This window comes from Triticum urartu, chromosome 5, assembly GCF_003073215.2.
Source record: "Triticum urartu cultivar G1812 chromosome 5, Tu2.1, whole genome shotgun sequence".
Classification (NCBI taxonomy): Eukaryota; Viridiplantae; Streptophyta; class Magnoliopsida; order Poales; family Poaceae; genus Triticum; species Triticum urartu.
This window is the reverse complement of record NC_053026.1, coordinates 465,322,176-465,340,396: the sequence shown is the minus strand read 5'-3', so window position 1 is coordinate 465,340,396 and position 18,221 is coordinate 465,322,176. Positions and strand designations below refer to the sequence as shown.

General features: G+C 47.3%; 1 long non-coding RNA gene across 2 annotated transcripts; it reads right to left on the bottom strand.

The window, feature by feature from the left end:
* Window positions 1-1,990: 1,990 nt before the first annotated feature.
* LOC125509878 lies at window positions 1,991-5,131 on the bottom strand. Of its 2 annotated transcripts, none has more exons than XR_007284305.1 (3): window positions 4,667-5,131; window positions 2,627-4,222; window positions 1,991-2,344 (listed from the first exon to the last, which is right to left on the bottom strand). It is a non-coding gene; the product is annotated as an uncharacterized LOC125509878 (long non-coding RNA). The 2 variants fall into 2 exon arrangements; XR_007284306.1 differs by lacking the exon at window positions 4,667-5,131 and adding an exon at window positions 4,472-4,660.
* Window positions 5,132-18,221: the final 13,090 nt, after the last annotated feature.

Genomic DNA, 18,221 nt, shown 5'->3' with positions numbered 1-18,221 from the left:
TAGACCTGAGCTGCAAAAGCCACACATTAGCCTAAATTATGATCAATGTTCTATATGTTATACGTAGTACTAGCAAGATGCCCATGCGTTCCACAGAACATCAACATGATCAAGGGGAGGCCTAATTTACAAATATGGAGAAGGGTGTGTGTATCTTTTTTCAAAATTGCCATAGTTTCCTTCCTATCCATCAGATATAAATCGGACGGCCTATATTGCAGGATGGCACCATCATCAACAACTCCGTTTTTATAAGAGTAGAGATAAAATATATTATATGTAGTATAACATGTTCATAACCACACCATATGTATCACCGTTATATATATTTACACATGCGTCGGTTTAAAACACTATGAAAAATTCTTCAAATATCCGAATTTGCTTTTTATAATGAAGTATGATCTCAATTCATCTTTTACACCCACACAATCCTCTTATCTTTGTAGCTAGCTAGCGCTAACTTTCTCTCGTGCATGCAGATGCCCGCATCCCTCTCACCCTCCCTCATCATTCTCTAGCTCCATCACGCAAATTCGTCTTTTCGCTTTAGGTCGTTCACCCACGGTGTGTGTAGCCCCCCAGCTCCTTCTTTACGGCACACATCGATCGATATGCCTCTCTAGCCAGGTGTGCCTAGCACAAACACAAGCTTCCCCTCTTCTCTTATCACTGTCCATGCCTCACTCCCACCACTCTTTTCATCGATCTCGTACTCGCACACTCCTTCCCCCTCGATATAGTATGACTCTCGCACCACCTCCTAGATGCATCCCTCTCTCTCTATCCTTCTCCCCGTGCCTCATTTGCTTCTAACACACACATGCATGTATACCGATCGATCTCCCAACATATACCTAGGTCGACTTTAACTATTCCCCCCATCGATCGACGTACCTCACAAGTTATGTCTCTCCTTTCTCTGACAAAGGACGATTGATCTTCCTATATAGTTATGTCTGCTTACGACAGCCATATCTTTCGCCCTCATCATTCGTGCATGCCTCTTGACCCGTCTCTCACACGCACGTGCACAGACAGGCAGCCATCCCCTCTCTTATTGATATTGCAGGCATGCCCTCCGGTTATCTAGTAAGCCTATCCCACCATTTGTTAGAAGCAACTCCACTACCACCCCCTCCAACACTCTAGCTCCGTCTCTCTCCCAACCTTATTCCTCTTCTACACATATGCATGGATGTCGATCGATCTCCCTTAATACATGAGGTAAATCGATCTCCCTTAATACATGAGGTAGGCCTCTCTCCTCCTCCACACATATACCTGCCATTGTACCTCTATAGTTAATTAGGCCTCCCTCCCCCCCCCCCACCACACACCGATAGTCGAGCGCTGTAGGTATCCATGCCACAGAGACAAACCGCACCTATCCCCTCTCTTGTTCTAGTAGGCCAGCCACTCTATATCTTTGACGTGGGCACACACAAATTCGATGGCACTCTTTATCGACTGCGCGCACACACACACACACACACACATTATCCCTCTCTTCGATTCTATGGACACCTCAAGTCGATGATACCTCCACTCTCTTCTCGTGGATTGCCCCCTATATATAAATGATATATCCACTACTAGAATCAACGATTTTACCTAGGGTGGAATACCCTAGGTGAAAGCCCAAAAACTCAGGTAAAGGCTTTACCTAGAGCTTCCCCTAGGTAAAGGGCCCTAGGTGAAGTCTAGACGGGAAAGAGGGCTGTCCCTAGCGTTTTTCATCCACCCTAGGGAAACTAAACTTTACCTAGGGGCACATGCCCTAGGGAAAGTATACATCTGGTCACCTTTGCCAACATGGAAAGCATGTATACCTAGGGACATATTCTGCCCTAGGGAAAGCTTGTGAGACATATATATATATATATATATATATATATATATATATATATATCATCCATAATTTGAAATATATATTTTGATTCATATCAACCATTTAGTAATACTAGAAACAGGCTACAACAAACAGTCACAACCAAAGCAACAATACACCAAATTTGGATATATATATCAGCCATAATTCAAATAATTCATAGATGACCGAATATTCATCATCATACAACATATTCATACCACCCATCGATCCAAAAAAGCTAGCTTAAGTTGCAAAATGGTCTAAACACTGCAAGTTTAATCTACAACCTGCTATAGACAAGGCCACATATCAGCTACTGTTGCTAGATCGAAACACTTCCAATCAACATGGTAATTAACTACACATGCATCACATCGCCTTGAGAAGTACATGCTCCAGATATCCCTTGAGCACTTGCATCAGGTTGCCGATCCAAGTCTTGAGAGGAACATCAGAGCTCACAACATGATGCTCAAAATAATGGTCACAAATTTAGCACTTCTCTAAAATATCAAAAATATTGCAGCATACACAAGAACACAAATCTGCATCATATTAACAGTATCACAACAGTCATGGACATACAAAACTCATGCCAGCAATAACATGCAAGATTGCAAGTAACTGAAAATAAGAACGAAGTATTGGTCTGTATACACAAAAGACAGAAAAATAAATAAAGCACCATCATGGCCATACAACAGTTTTGCAGTACTAGACATTTGAGAGTTGACACATAGATCATAGGTGTACCTCAAAAACATCTGTTTGCTGATTCCTTCAACCAAATGTTTGATCACCGTCTCAAGGTTTCCAGTCTTGACAGATATAGACGAGCAGATCTTGTGAATAAATATATGACAATGCAGCTAAATCATATGAAGTTCATGTGACTACACTAACAAAATAATAACATGCCGATGTAGCATCTGGTATATATTTGTTGATAAGCTTGTTGAAGTACATCAAAAGAGGGTAGCATGTAAATTCGTGATACAAGGTTTGAACTAAGGAAATGCTTCTAGTTTTAGAACACCTATCAAAAATATAAAGCATGGTTAGTTGTTCATATATTTGCTATGAATTGTGATTTTAAGTTGCTCAGCGAGCTTGACATTGAAACGGCTGGGAGTTTGGCTGTTTAAGATGCAGAATGAGAAGTTTAAGAAAAGGAACAAGGCCATGGTAGGTGATTTCTTTGAATTTGGAAACTGGCTATGAAGTTCCAATTTGCGAAAATGTTTTTGAAGTGAAAAGAAAAACCGTACAAAAAGGCTTTGATAAGTTATTTCATTTCTCTATTAGTTAAGAAAGCTCGAGATGAAACGGCATGCCCCCAGAAGTCTCAACTACTATATTTAAAGCAGGTAAGACACAACTTTCGAACATGTGCAACAAAGCAGTCCTGCCATACCTCTTTGTTGCCTTCTCGAATAAACACCACACTTGACAAAATAGTGCATCCTATAATTTCAGTAGTTAGAATGATAAATCACCGAATTTCTAACATGTTGTTCTGCCAAATTATCACTTAATTATAATTGTAAATGCCTAAATTATGTACCTCGTGTTTGTATCATTATGACACATGAAGAGATCTTGCATAACAAACAAAGTCTAAGCTTGTTTTGAGGATCTGTAAAACATACATGACAAGGGCCAGGTTGTGAAAACATTTAATGGTTCTTGGCTCGTTTCGAGGATCTGCAAGACAAGGGCCAGGTTGTGAAAACATACATGAGCATGCTCATGTAAATCAGCTTGTTAGTCGTGTCCCAATTAGATTATAATTGCATGCATGTCCATTAAGAAATGTGTTGGGTATACACCACTCAGATTATGCTTAACCTATTCTACAGGAAAAACAAAGCAAAGGAAAGGATAGCTCTATGAATTAGTGTCCAGCTAGTTTGTAAAGCTTCAGCTGAATTTTAGCTGCAGAAAAAAACTACATGGTTAAGCACACATCTTCAGCACAGTTCTAGTCATTCTTAAAAATGCATAAACAGTCATGATTAAAGATACACATTCATATTTCAAAATAGCAAAAAGAAACTATGCAATCAAAATATACTAAATCCATTTATATGGTTGTCATAGCTCCCAATTACAATAACAGAGATAAAATAATTTGCTCATATTTCATTGGATGTTGACTTTATGCATGGATAGGAATTTAAGCAGAGCATCACTCTAGAATCTATAACAGAAGAAAAATGGTCTTACATCCGTGCAAGATCTCTCCCCCTATGAGATGCATGCACATATACTGGTGAATCTGCATCCCAAGTTGATGTTGCTTCTCCAAGCTAGAAAACACCAATGTAGTATTTAAACATTCCTTGGTACCTTTAAATCAGAAAAACATTCAGTCAGGAAATATGTTTTAAGTTAACAAAATGCTAGTGCAGGAGAGTACTAGCATGGCCAACCTGCATCATAGCTACCATATATCTGTCTTTAAATCTGAACTTGGACTTAAAAGATTTACCTACTAGATCTTGTATGTAAAAGTTCTACTTTTAAGTTCTGGTTCTGGACATCATGTTCAAGCTGAAAAAACTAAATCGAAAGACTTGTACTACTAAAAAGATTTACCTAGTAGACCTGCAGGAGCGGACCTTGCAAAGGGCAAACTGATATTCTGCAACAACGGCAAGCTTGCCGAAAGAAGTAGTATAATTTCTTAACAAGCAAATCACATAGATGAGCATCACTTGCGAGATCTGAACACCGAAAAGATCAGAGCATATACAACTACCTAAACCAGAGAGCAAGAGGCAGGGAGAGAACCTTTGGGGTGAAGTCGAGGTGGTGGACGCAATCTTGATCTAGCGGGTAAGTGGATGTCGTCCTCCTCGCCGTAGTGCTCGTAGTGCAGGAGAGGATGTGGCCGTTGGGGAGTAGCTCGTCGGGGACAGTCGGGTGGGGGTGGTGCTCGTCGGGGACAACCGCATCGAGGAGCAGCTTGAGGTGGAGGCGGCGATGGTGGCGGCAGTCAGATCCGCGTGAGGACATCGTGCCCACCGCCAGATGGTCCGATTGGGCCACCGATGTGGTAGAGAAGGGGGAGGAAGAGGCAATGCGACGGATAAGGGATGGTAGGGGCGCGGCGGAGCAGGGCCGGTAGGGGCACGGCCGGGTGGTGGCGCGCGGCGGGCCATGGCGATGTGGGAGAGGAAGATTGGGGAGAGAGAGGGGGGATTTTTTCTGGCGGCGGCGAAGGATTGAGGCACGGGGGAAGGAGACCTAATTTAGCCAAATTTTTTGGCACTGCGCGCCCTTTCTCCCGTCGCTAGCTCACTGCATAATGGGCCCCCAGAGCGCGGGGGGGGGGGGGGGGGATAAAAGGCGCGCGCCGTCGACGCGGGAGGCCATATCTTCGTGTTTTTCGGCGTGGATGGTCTGCACGTGGCACATGTACTTAGGAAATTTTATTTTTCAGTTCTTTTTGCCACAAAATTGTCTTTCCCTAGAGGGGTACTATTCATTGCTTTTCTTTCCCTTGAGGAGATTAATAAGCTCTAGGTGAAGGCCTTAGCAGTAGGTAAAATGGGGATTTCTAGTAGTGATCCAGGACTCTATCTCGCACACATTGCATATGTTACATTTTTTGATTGACTTTCTCTAAAAAAAACTCTCATGAACCCACACACTATATCTCTCTATGTTTGTATCTCTCACACAACCCCACGTAGGTGGTGTACGTATATAAGAAGAGAATAGGTGTACCGTGCACACGTACTCACGCTTCATGCCCAGCCACACCCGCACGGGTACACGGTGGAGCTCATTTCTATACGAAATGGTAGCCCACGTGCTAATTTGAACACATGTAGCGGTTGTTTACCTACGGAGGTCGTGTACCACACGTGCATGAAATAAAGTTCGACTTGATGCGTTGGCCGTTATTTTTAAATAAAGTTATATCGCTCAATGGCACGCACACTGAATACAAACCGATTTTTATGGAGAAAAAGGTAGTCCGCTCCACTATATACAATGGAGCCTCCCTGCCTGGTTTGTCTCTCTTTAGAGTATCTCACACAAGGCTGCGGTGGCCTCTCTCTCTCACTGTTGGCCACTGATCCGGCCGCATCCCATCCACCGTCCGAAAGGGAGGAAGTGCATCGTTTCTCCGTTCGACGGCGCCGAGGCAGCATGTCTTGATCTGCGGTACACGTTGTTCTCTCTGACCAAGCTCCGACGCGGTAGGGCCTACGCCACCTGCTCGTTGTCACAGTATGGGCAGATTCCGCCCGCCGCTGCTCACCTAGTTACATCCCCAACGACCTCCAGGTATCCCCTCCGGCCTTGCTCCACTACCCGTCTTCCCACGTCGCTGCATGTGGATCTTCCATAGTTCTTTGCACAAAACGTAGCTCGTCCGGCGTACTTTCCATATTGCAATCTCATCCTCACACCATTTTAGACAAACACAACCGTGTTGGTATCTTCCCTTAGGACAAGGAATATGCTTCTTTTTTGTCGTCGCAACTGTCATCAACAATATTTATCTTTTTGCAAATTTCAAATGGGCATATTTTAGAGTGTAGATTCGCTCATTTTGCTTCGTATGTGTACTCCCTCCGTTCCTAAATATTTGTTTTTCTAGAGATTTCAACAAGTGACTACATATTGAACAAAATGAGTGAATCTACACTATAAAATATGTCTATGGACATCCCTATGTAATAGTCCATTTGAATCTCTAAAAAGACAAATATTTGAGTAGTCACTCGTTGAAGTCTCTAGAAAGACAAATACTTCGGAGTATATTTAAGAACCGAGGGTAGTGCACAGCCGCATGGGAGACTCAGACCGGTCGTTGCGCCGCATTAATAGTGAGTAATGAGCAGTCAAATCATAAGCCCCACCTTTCCCATTGTAAGTTGCTCGAAAGAAGCAAACATCAATAAGCTCTTTCTTGAATCCGCTCATACCACTCCATCCGTCACTGTTTATAGAGCGCGCTTCAGAAAAAGAGAAAATCTCTAGGACCAAGGCAACTAGCGATCGGCCTGAAAAATAGCATTGGTAGTTATAGCACGGCGTCTATTACTAGAGAAAATAATGCGTACACACATGTATGCAGTGCTTCCACCCTGGGTAGACACATGCATACACTTACTCCACTCCGTAGTACTATATCGAGAGAAAATTGCGGTTACCACGCCCTAATTAATTGAGCCTTAAACCAAACGCGTCTAAAGTCTCTCTAGTGGTGGAAATGCATTGGGAGAAATGCATCATAATGAAGCGCGCCCTGTAAACTGTGATGGAGGGAGGAGTAGTATGAAGGTGCAAAACCAAGTACGCGTATGGCCAGTCGGTCAACGCACCTCCTCTTGGCACATCACTGACATGTGGGACCGGAGTGTGAGCAAACCGATCTCAATTGACGGCAAACTGGCCAACCCGCCGTTCCTTGAGAGATACGAGGAGCGAGAACACACAGACGGGCTCGCACGGAGGCCAAGATATATGCGAGCATGGTTGATCGATATCATCATTACATGTTGGGCTGCCGTTTTCCGCCCTTCTCCGAAATAAATGTGTACTTTATTAGAGATTAAATAAAATAAGAGTATAGAGGCTCCACCATGCGGTTCTAGTAGTAGTACTACTCGTACTACTAAACCTTGCGCTTGGCTCTTCGCCTCTTCGTGAAGTCGAACAATGATGGTACTCCGCATGTTCGGTACTACAGTGTATGCCTTTGGCAATCTGACACCAAATGAACTGATGCATGTCCACCACCTGGGCGAGGGTACGTTGCATTAGTCAAAAGGCGTAAGCGAGCTTCTCCTCGTTCTGCGAGTTGACGGGACACACCAACAAGTAGTGCTAGTCCATACTCCCTCCTTTCCGGTTAATATGGCTTAATCTTTTTTCGTGTAAATGAGAGAGCTTTATTCATATATAAGCATTCTTAGGACGATCAGCCAAGACACTGGTCACTAGGAAGCAAGGTACCCCGCAAAAAAGTAGGAAGTGAGGTGTTTCATCAAGCCAGCTTTCGGCCACATTCAAAGTGCAGCAAGCACGGTTCGCACAAAGATGCGCCGCAAGGTTTGCTGACCTGTTTACATGCCGAATAACAAAAAAAGAGGAAATATTACCGGGTGCTCCTATTTGTAACAGGATATGAGCCAGAATTAAGCGAGAATTGTAGCGAGTGTTCCATGCAATCAACTTCCATTGTCACATGCGAGAACCCTCGAAGAGAACCAAATGTGTTGAAGATTGCTTTATCACATTTTAAAAATATAATAAGAGTGCAGACGCTCCTCCATCCGGTTCCTAGTACTACCTCTATAGACTATAGTAGTAGTACTAGTACTAGTAAACTTTGCGCTTGGCTGTTCTCCTCTTGGGGAAGTGCAATTGTCGGTGTCAAAACCGGCGGATCTCGGGTAGGGGGTCCCGAACTGTGCGTCTAAGGCGGATGGTAACAGGAGGCAGGGGACACGATGTTTTACCCAGGTTCGGGCCCTCTCGATGGAGGTAATACCCTACGTCCTGCTTGATTGTTCTTGATGATATGAGTATTACAAGAGTTGATCTACCACGAGATCAGAGAGGCTAAACCCTAGAAGCTAGCCTATGGTATGATTGTTTTTGTCCTACGGACTAAAACCCTCCGGTTTATATAGACACCGGAGGGGAGCTAGGATTACACAAGGTCGGTTGCAAAGGAGGAGATAAAGGAGGAGATATCCATATCCATTTTGCCTAGCTTGCCTTCCACGCCAAGTAGAGTTCCATCCAGACACGAGACAAAGTCTTCAATCTTGTATCTTCATAGTCCAACAGTCCGGCCAAAGGATATAGTCCGGCTGTCCGGAGACCCCATAATCCAGGACTCCCTCAGTAGCCCCTGAACCAGCTTCAATGATGATGAGTCCAGCGCGCAGTGTTGTCTTCGGCATTGCAAGGCGGGTTCCTCCTCCGAATACACCACGGAAGAGTTTGAATACAAGGATAGTGTCCGACCCTGCAAAATAAGTTCCACATACCACCGTAGAGAGAATAATATTTCCACAAATCTAATCTGCTGACGCGTTTTGGCAGCATGGCATCACGCCATGGCCCGGTAATTATTAGAACCGTTTTTCTTTAACCAGCCCCGCACATAACGCGAGGCGGTTTCTTGACACGTCTTGTCAAAGAAGAGATCGTGTTCCCCTTATCACGGGATTCTCATCAATACAAACGTGGGTAACCCAACCGTGCCTGTTGGTATGACTCCTAGATCTTAGGTAAGTCTCGAACGGCCACGAGGAGGACGCCTGGTATTCATCCCCTTTATAAAGGGACAAGGCTTTTTCTTTTTCCCTCCTGTGCTCAATCGAATCCTTCCCCCGCCTCGAGTTCTAACACCCAAAGCTCAGGTCAGGTGCTTCGGACCTTCAATCATGTCCGGATCCAGCCTTCAAGGCTGGTGGGTGCCTTCCTCCGTCACGGAGGAGGACATCAAGAAGTTGAGGGAGGCCAGATATCTGACCGCCGAAATTTCGCATAGGCTGCCCGTCCGAGGGCAAGTTGTCCCTACTCCTGAACCCAACGAGAGCGATGTGTTCGTCTCCCACTCCCTCCGAGGACCAGGCCTCGCTCTGGATCCCTTTGTTAGGGGTCTTATGTTCTATTACGGGCTAGATTTTCACGATTTGGCCCCGGATTCCCTTCTCCACATCTCGTCATTTATGTCGTGTGTGAGGCCTTCCTCTGCATTACCCCTCACTTCGACCTGTGGCTCAAGACCTTCGATGTGAAGCCGAAGATGCTCGAGGGGCAGTACGCAGCGTGCGGAGGTGCTTTAATAAGCAAAATTACTGACGCTCCATGGCCAATGGGTTCCTTTCCAGAGGTGTTCGGATTGTGGCAACGGGAGTGGTTTTACGTCACAGCTCCCCGAAGTGCCAAATGGGTAGCTGCCCCCACCTTTCGCTCGGGCCCCCCACCACAACTGATGTCATGGATCAACATGGGGCTAAGCTGGGGTCCATCCAAGGACGTGCCAATACTGCAGAGCCGTATCCGAGATCTCTGGTTATGGTAATGCAAGTTTATGCTGGTTCGTCAAGTCCAGCCTTGCAAATGCCGGCCCCTCCGCATGTGGGAATTCAACCCGGAAGGACCACGCACTATTCAGCATTTCCTCGGCATGACGCACGAGGAGATGTACAAATCGTTCTTCGGACCCCAAATAGAGTGTCCGGACACTACCGAGGATGTGGGCCTGAGCTGCAACCGCCCCACTGCCCAAGTAAGTAATCCCCTGGCCGAACACACTGTCCTTTTGTTTATCATGACATCATTCTGACGAATTGCTCTTTGACCAGGACTGGATAGCAAAGGCAAAGATGATCCGGTGTTCGGCCCCCCTTCCTGAAGGCTTGGACAATCCGATGCTGGAAAAGATGCTTGAGCCAACACCTCGTCTAGTGCCCTCAAAGGAAGATGAAGGGGGGAATAAAGAGGGCGAAAGCGGGCCTCCATCGCTATCTATTCCAATCGAGGGAATGAGCGCCTCCACGAGGGAGGATAACCAAACGGAAGAATCTGACATTCTTTCTCCCCGGGGAAGGAAGAGGACCACCTCTGAAGATCCGGAAACTAAGGTTTCCAAACGGGAGAAGAAATCTCCGCCAGAGGGTCCTGTCTCGGAGGGTATTCTGGCCGCACAATGTACGCGCGGGAATCAGCCCTCTACCGAGCTGTAAGTAATCAAAAAGTACTTAATAGTGAAGATATCCTACCTTGCTTCCGAAGACAATAACCGATGCTTCTAAATTGTAGTCCGGATCGCAGCCCTTCTCGACAGAGTTCATCTTCGGGGGATCTTCTTCCGGAGATGATGGAGAGAGAAACGCCTCCCCCGGACTCCCCAGCTCAAGAAGCGGGCGACCTTGAAGTGTCGTTGCGAAGGGTATCTCCGGATCTAATACCGCTGGAAGATAACCCTTTGGCTACCCGGCATCCCCTGTATCCAGCTCCTGAGGAGAGTGACAGCAAGGGTCCCTCAGTGTGCGGTCGGACGTGCTGAAGGATCTTCTGGGGCAATCTGTCGTCTTGGAAGCACATCGTACGCTAGTGGGTACGGTAATTGAAAGGATTTCATCCGCCGAAAGCGGTTTGCATGAAGCTTTTATGAGTCTGTTGAAAGGCTTCAAGGTACGTGAAATAATGTATGCGTTTTACAGTACCGCATACGTTAGGTATGCCCATGCAAATAGTAGTCCCTGAGACTCTGGTTGTGGTCGAGAACGGCGGAAAACAGAGGATCATAGTCCCAGGTAATAACCAGACCGCCTTTATGTGCAGGTGGTTGAAACTCCGGTGGCTAGCCGGACTAATGGGTTTGCCGAACTAAAGCGGCAGCTGGATGCAGCAGATGCCGACATCGTGCTTGTCAACAAGCGGCTTGATGAGGCACAGGGTGAGTGATTTTTCTGGTGATCGTCGCATAGTAAGAGCAGCATGATGCCGGTATCTTTAATATGTTGTGACTGCAGATGGAGCTGCCACCATGGAGACCCTTCGGGCGGAGCTTGCCCGAGCCAAGGAGCAAGCGAGGAGTAGCAATTCGGCCGCTTTAAAGGCGGTCGAAGAGTTAAGGGCCGAACAGGCCGCGCGTTGCGAGAGCAAGGAAAAAATAGCCAAGATGGCTGTAGAATGAAAAGATGCTGCTGACCGTTACCGGCTTCTTGAAGAAGAAGACTGGGCGAAAGCGACGGACCTGGAGAAGGCCCGGGTGGCTGGCAAGGAAACCCGTTCCAAAATTAGAGCGACGAAGGAGGAGCTGAATCAAGTTGCAGATATCGTGTCTGGGAAGCCCTTCTTGTTGCGGACTAAGTTCGGGGATCCGAAGTATGCTCCTCTGGACTGGCTATGGAGTTCTACGGACGAGTACATGGATTTGGCTGCAAGTGCTGCTGATGCAGCCGAGTACTTCAAGGATCAGAAAGGTCCCGAAGTGGAGAAGTTGTTCTGGTCACAGTTTCACGCTCCAGTCCGTCCGCTGTTGCTGAATGAGCGATTGACCGGTTAGGCTGAGCTCCATAGGTTGTCCGTACTTTCCATGAGGTCCGTTGTGGATCACATGTGGCCGGGAGAGCGAAGGCCAAGTAGCTACTTTAGCTTAGTGCAACAATTCCTTGAAGCTGTGCCACACATCGATGTTGTAAAGAGATCAGCGTGCATAGAAGGTGCACGGATGGCCCTTGCCCGTGTCAAAACATACTGGGCGGAGATGGAGGCCACCACTGTTGCGGCACAGGGTTCGGCCATCGGCCGAGTGGCTGCCGAGCACTACTTTGAAGAAGTCCTTGAAGGCGCTCGCTCGATAGAGGCTCAGTGCTCGAAGAATATTATTTTCCAGTGACATGTAGTCCCATTGTACAAACAATATTTTTCTGCATTAATCAAGGCTGTATTTATACTTTTGCCCGAAAGTGCTATGATGCCTCCTGTGCGGCCGTTTATGTATATATGTATATAACCTGAAAGTTTGCAGTCGTCGGCTTCCGCCCCCACGCATATAATGCAGGGGTGTTTGCAAAAGATGCATATCCACACTTGATCCAACGTCTTGGTCTGTTAAGGAGGTGATAGCGTAGCAAACAAGCTAATCGGTCTATATTGCTTCAACACTTTCACTTAGCCATAGGAGTTTGACAGTGGGGCTACTATATAGCCCCTGGTACTTTTGCGCTCGTCTGAATACGATGCGCATACGTACATGACTGGGAAACGGCCCTTCGTTAATGCGGAGGAATCCTGAAGATTCCGATTAGTCATCGAGTGGTTGACCAGTCTCTCACTATATCATGCCAGTCAGTTTTTGGCTTTCTCTACTGAGGTGCTCATCCGGACGAACCAGGGCACAATCGCAGTAGTTCTCCCAGTGCTACCTTAGCCGATATAACGGAATGTAAGGTACCAAAACATGGGAGCCGGGCAAACCCAACATTTGACCAAAGACATGATTCGGAGCTGATGCATATAGGGCCAAGCTCGCGACGCAAAACACTCCCTAAGGTGTTTAGTCTTTATAACATATACCGGGCTAAACAATGCCCTTTGTAAGAAACCCCATGTGTCCAGGTACGTGCAAAATCCTGGCGTGGCCACATGCCAATAACGCCGGCATCCTTCTCGGTTGTGTGGAGTATCCGGAAGATGTGAGCAACAAGAGACAGTAAAAAAGGTTTAAGCAGGGCCTTAATCTAAAAAGAAACCTTTTGGCGGGTCCCTGCTGCACGTCTGCACCTGTATCTTCGTTGTGCCGTGTCCTGGACGGGTGTAGCACGATTGCAACCTGCAAAAAGGAAGGAACTTAGGTGAAAGTTGCCGTGCCGAAAAGAAGAATGAGTTATCAGAATTCCAGAGGAGCCTAGTTGAGCCGGGTTGGCCCTGATTACACGCGGGAAGCCCCTGGTATCGTTTTATGAGGGTTCGAAAACCAATCTCATGCATGTATGATGGAACGCCGGACTCGTCTAACCATGTTCGTGGTCTTGACGACCTGCCATTTTTCTGGTTAGTGAGGCCGTCTAGTGTGCGGCTGTTAGAGCCGCCGCGTCCTCTTCCATACGTGAAGAACGGTTGGTATTTCCGCTAACTGTAATGACGCCTCATGGACCGGGCATCTTAAGCTTGATAAAGCATAATGCGGTATTGCGTTGAAACGAGCAAAAGCCGCCCTTCCAAGTAGTGCTTGAAAATCACTTCGGAATGGAGCGATGTGAAAAGTTAACGTTTCACTTCGGAAGTTATCGGGAGAACCGAAAACCACCTCTAGTAATAGAGAGCCCATGCAGTGGGCCTCTTGGCCTGGTATTACTCCCTTGAAGGAAGAATTACTGTGGCTTATATGTGTCGGGTCTATCCCCATTTTGCGGACTGTGTCCTGATATATTAGATTGAGATCACTGCCGCCGTCCATGAGGACCCTTCTAAAATGGTACCCATTTATTATTGGGTCTAACACCAAGGCCGTCAGTCCTTCGCGTCGGATATGTGTATCGTGATCCCTACGATCAAAAGTGATCGGGCAGGCCAACCAGGGGTTGGACCTAGGGGTGACGGGCTCGATGGCGCGTGTGCATCGGAGTGCATGATTGCTTCTCCTCCTTATCACATTGATCATGTTTACTGTTTTAACCTCCGGTGGGAATTTTTTCTGTCCTCCGGCGCTTTGCTAGCGAGGTTCATCCTCGTCTTCGCTTGGTGTCGCCTCCTCTTTGTGTTCGGCGTTTAGCTTACCGGCCTGCTTGAAGACCCAACATTCTCTATGGGTATGATTTGCAGGTTTGTCTGGGGTGCCGTGAATCTGACAGAGCTTGTCAAGAATTTTGTTTAGGCCAGATTGTCCTTCTCTACTGCTTTTGAAAGGCTTTTTCCACTGACCTGGTCGGGAGCCCCTAAATCCGGCGTTTACCGCTGTATTATCTGGGCTACCTTCTTTACTTCGACGCTTGTTTTTGTTGCGTCATGGTTTACCATTGCCATCCCTTACTTCGGATGTGCTTGGGTCACTGGTGCTGCTACGGGCCAACCAGCTGTCCTCGCCCGCACAAAAGTGGGTCATGAGGCTTGTTAGGGCTGCCATTGTTCTCGGTTTTTCTTGACCGTGGTGTCTGGCGAGCCATTAGTTTCGGACGCTGTCTTTAAAAGCTGCTAAGGCTTCGGCGTCTGGATAGTCGACTATTTGGTTATTCTTGGTGCGGAACCTGTTCCAAAGCTTTTGGGCAGACTCTCCAAATTGTTGGATTATGTGACTTAAATCATCTGCATCCAGAGGTTGGACATAAGTCCCTTGAAAATTGGCCCGAAAAGCGTCCTCGATCTCCTCCCAACTTCCAATTGAGTTTCCGGGGAGGCTTTTCAGCCAGTGCCTAGCTGGCACTTTAAGCTTGAGGGGCAAGTATTTAATGGCATGGAGATCGTCTCCACGAGCCATATGAATATGGAGGATGAAGTCCTCTATCCAGACTCCAGGGTCTGTGGTTCCGTCGTACGCCTCTATGTTCACTGGTTTGAATCCTTCTGGGAATTCATGATCCAGCACCTCATCAGTGAAACATAGTGGGTGTGCGGTACCCCTGTATTGGGATGCGCCATAGTGTTCGGACGATTGTAGTATTCGGTGCTGGTTGCGTACCGTAGCGTGCTTCCTAGATCCATAGATAGATCTGGTCGCGCCGGATTTTTGACGCAAGTTCTCACGTAGAACGTGTGTTGACTTATGCGTGACTTTGTTAGCCGCTCTATCGCGTTCACAGGGTGGTGGATCCGACCGGTTGGCCGTATCACTTATCGGCTGTATGGGCTCTAAGGCCTCGTCATCGAATTCCGGTAATAGCTTGCGCTTTGGATAGCTATTTTGGTGGTAGCTTCTAGCATACTTTGTTACTTTGTTCCACTTGCTGTTGAGCGTATCTTGTGCGACCTTGAGCCTTTGCTTATGTTTCTTCAGGCTTCTCGCTGTGTCTGTAAGCCTTCTGCGCAGGTTCTCTTGCTCCAAGTGTGTTTCTGGGATGATGGGTGCATCATTGTCCGGACTGTTTTCTTCCCTAGATGGGGATTGATGATGCTTATCTTTGGCGTCATCGTGTTCGGACGTAGGATCCGTACTATGTTTGCTGTTTGCATCTTGATCGTTTTCTGCCACTGGGGTGGTGCAGTTGTCGTCTTTTCCGGAGTCGCGTGGACTATTGTTATCGCTGTTTTTGCTATGGCAGGACTTAGGGCGGCGCCGCTGACGTCGGCACTTGGGTTGCTTCTTGGAGGGGTCATCCTCCGCTTTCTCGTCGCCATTGGCTTCGTTGGGGGTGTCCACCATGTACACGTCATGTGATGAAGTAGCGGTCCAGCGCCTTGTGGGCGGTGGTTCTGGTTCGTCTCCGGCTTCGTCGTCCATACCGTCGAAGTCCTCGGAGCCGAAGTCGAGCATGTCGGTTAAGTCGTCGACAGTGGCTACTAAGTGGGTGGTGGGTGGGCGGTGAATTTCTTCGTCGTCCGCATCCCATTCTAGCCGGACATAGTTTGGCCAAGGTTCTCCTGAGAGGAAGAGAGACCTTAATGAATTTAGCACATCTCCAAAAGGTGAGTGCTGAAAGATATCCGCGGAGGTGAACTCCATGATCGGCGCCCAGTCGGACTCGACGGGCAAGGATACGAGCGGCTCGGAGTCCGTGACCGAAGATGAATCCAGTGGTTCGGCGACACGGCTCTCGCAAGGGGTGAAGTCAGTATCCGGCTCTATCGCCGTTGAGAGTGCGGCCTCCATGGCGGGGTCCATCCCTCCGCCCTCGATTGCGTGAATTGTTCCAGGTTAAAAACCGGAGTAGCTACGGATGCGATCTCCCGAACATTGTCCCACGGTAGAGTTACGTCTTGCTCGTCGTGACTGCGCAATGCGTTCGGCATGGGCTCGAATCCGTCGAAGATCAAGTCTTCGCAGACATAGGCCGTGTAGTTCAAGTTTCCAAATCTGACCTGATGGCCAGGGGCGTAGCTCTCAATCTGCTCCAAATGGCCAAGTGAATTGGCCCACAGTGCAAAGCCACCGAATATGAAGATCTGTCCGGGGAGGAAAGCCTCACCTTGGACCGCATCACTAGCGATGATCGAAGGATCCATCGAGCCTTATGGTGACGACACAGTGGAACTCTCAATGAAAGCACCAATGTCGGTGTCAAAACCGGCGGATCTCGGGTAGGGGGTCCTGAACTGTGCGTCTAAGGCGGATGGTAACAGGAGGCAGGGGGCACGATGTTTTACCCAGGTTCGGGCCCTCTCGATGGAGGTAATACCCTACGTCCTGCTTGATTGTTCTTGATGATATGAGTATTACAAGAGTTGATCTACCACGAGATCAGAGAGGCTAAACCCTTGAAGCTAGCCTATGGTATGATTGTCTGTTGCCCTATGGACTAAAACCCTCCAGTTTATATAGACACCGGAGGGGAGCTAGGGTTACACAAGGTCAGTTACAAAGGAGGAGATATCCATATCCGTTTTTCCTAGCTTGCCTTCCACGCCAAGTAGAGTCCCATCCGGACACGGGACGAAGTCTTCAATCTTGTATCTTCATAGTCCAACAGTCCGGCCAAAGGATATAGTCCAGCTGTCCGGAGACCCCCTAATCCAGGACTCCCTCAGCAACAATAATAGTACTACTAGTATAGTGTATACTTCTGGCAATCTGACACCGAATTAACTGTTGCACGTCCACCGCCTGAGCGAAGGACAGCTTGCATTAGTCGAAAGTTTCTCCTTGTCCTGCGAGCCACCGCGCGCAAGCTTCTCCCGTCCTGCAAGCTTCTCCTCGTTCAGCAAGTTGACGGGACACAACAAAGTAATGCTAGTCCATACTGCCTCCTCTCCGGTTAATATGGCTTAATTTCAAACGAGATAAATACACTGTCTGTCACTATATATTTGTAAAAATATGGTCAGTGGACTTCATAATATGCTCATTGCGCTCAATATATACATTTTCCGGTGTTTATACGGTCACTAGCTCACCCTGGCTGAGTATGTGTGTGCATGCACGTGTAGGTTGAGCACTTGAGCATGACCGTGTGTGTTCCGTCGTGTGCTCGGACATGCATGCATTAGGGTGTCGCGCGCGTTTTTGCGTCCATGTGTATGTGTGACTGTTGCATACACGTAGGGGGAGTATGTGTAGGGGCCACTAAAGGAGCAGTCCAATCACACATTAAGTTAGTCAGAAGAAGCAACCATCATTTCACTCTTCAATGACACGTACGCAATATAAAATGGTTGATATGGAGAGAAAAAGAAAACCACTATATATACACTAGCAGGAGCCTAAGCTACAAGCCTGCTTGCTTGGGTTGCTCTCTTCAAAAGCATAGAACGACGGTGGCCACACCGCTGATCAAATATCCGGCCTGATCCTGCAGCTAGGGGAAGGGAACAATGTTCTGCGTAGACGCGGTCGACATCGGCAAGGGAGAAAATCCACAGTCGGTGCGTCCCAATCGGGGGTCACCGCGGCATGGGCCGATGCTGCGTCCCAACCGCCCTTCTAGCTACAGCCCGATGTCCGTTTCAAAAATATTAGTGCATGTCAACAAAAAATCCGTTCCGTTTCGAAAAAACATATAAGCTGTTAGTTCTTACCCAAAGGATATTTATATCCAACAGACACAAAATATCCATTCGACTGTTCGAAATAACTTTCACTGCTGATCTGATGTCGAGGTAATTGCTGCATCGCCACCAAAACCCACCATCTCTTAAGCTAAAGTAGACCGAGCTAACCCCTATATTAGCATATTACTAAGATAAACAGAAGGCACTATAGAATCAT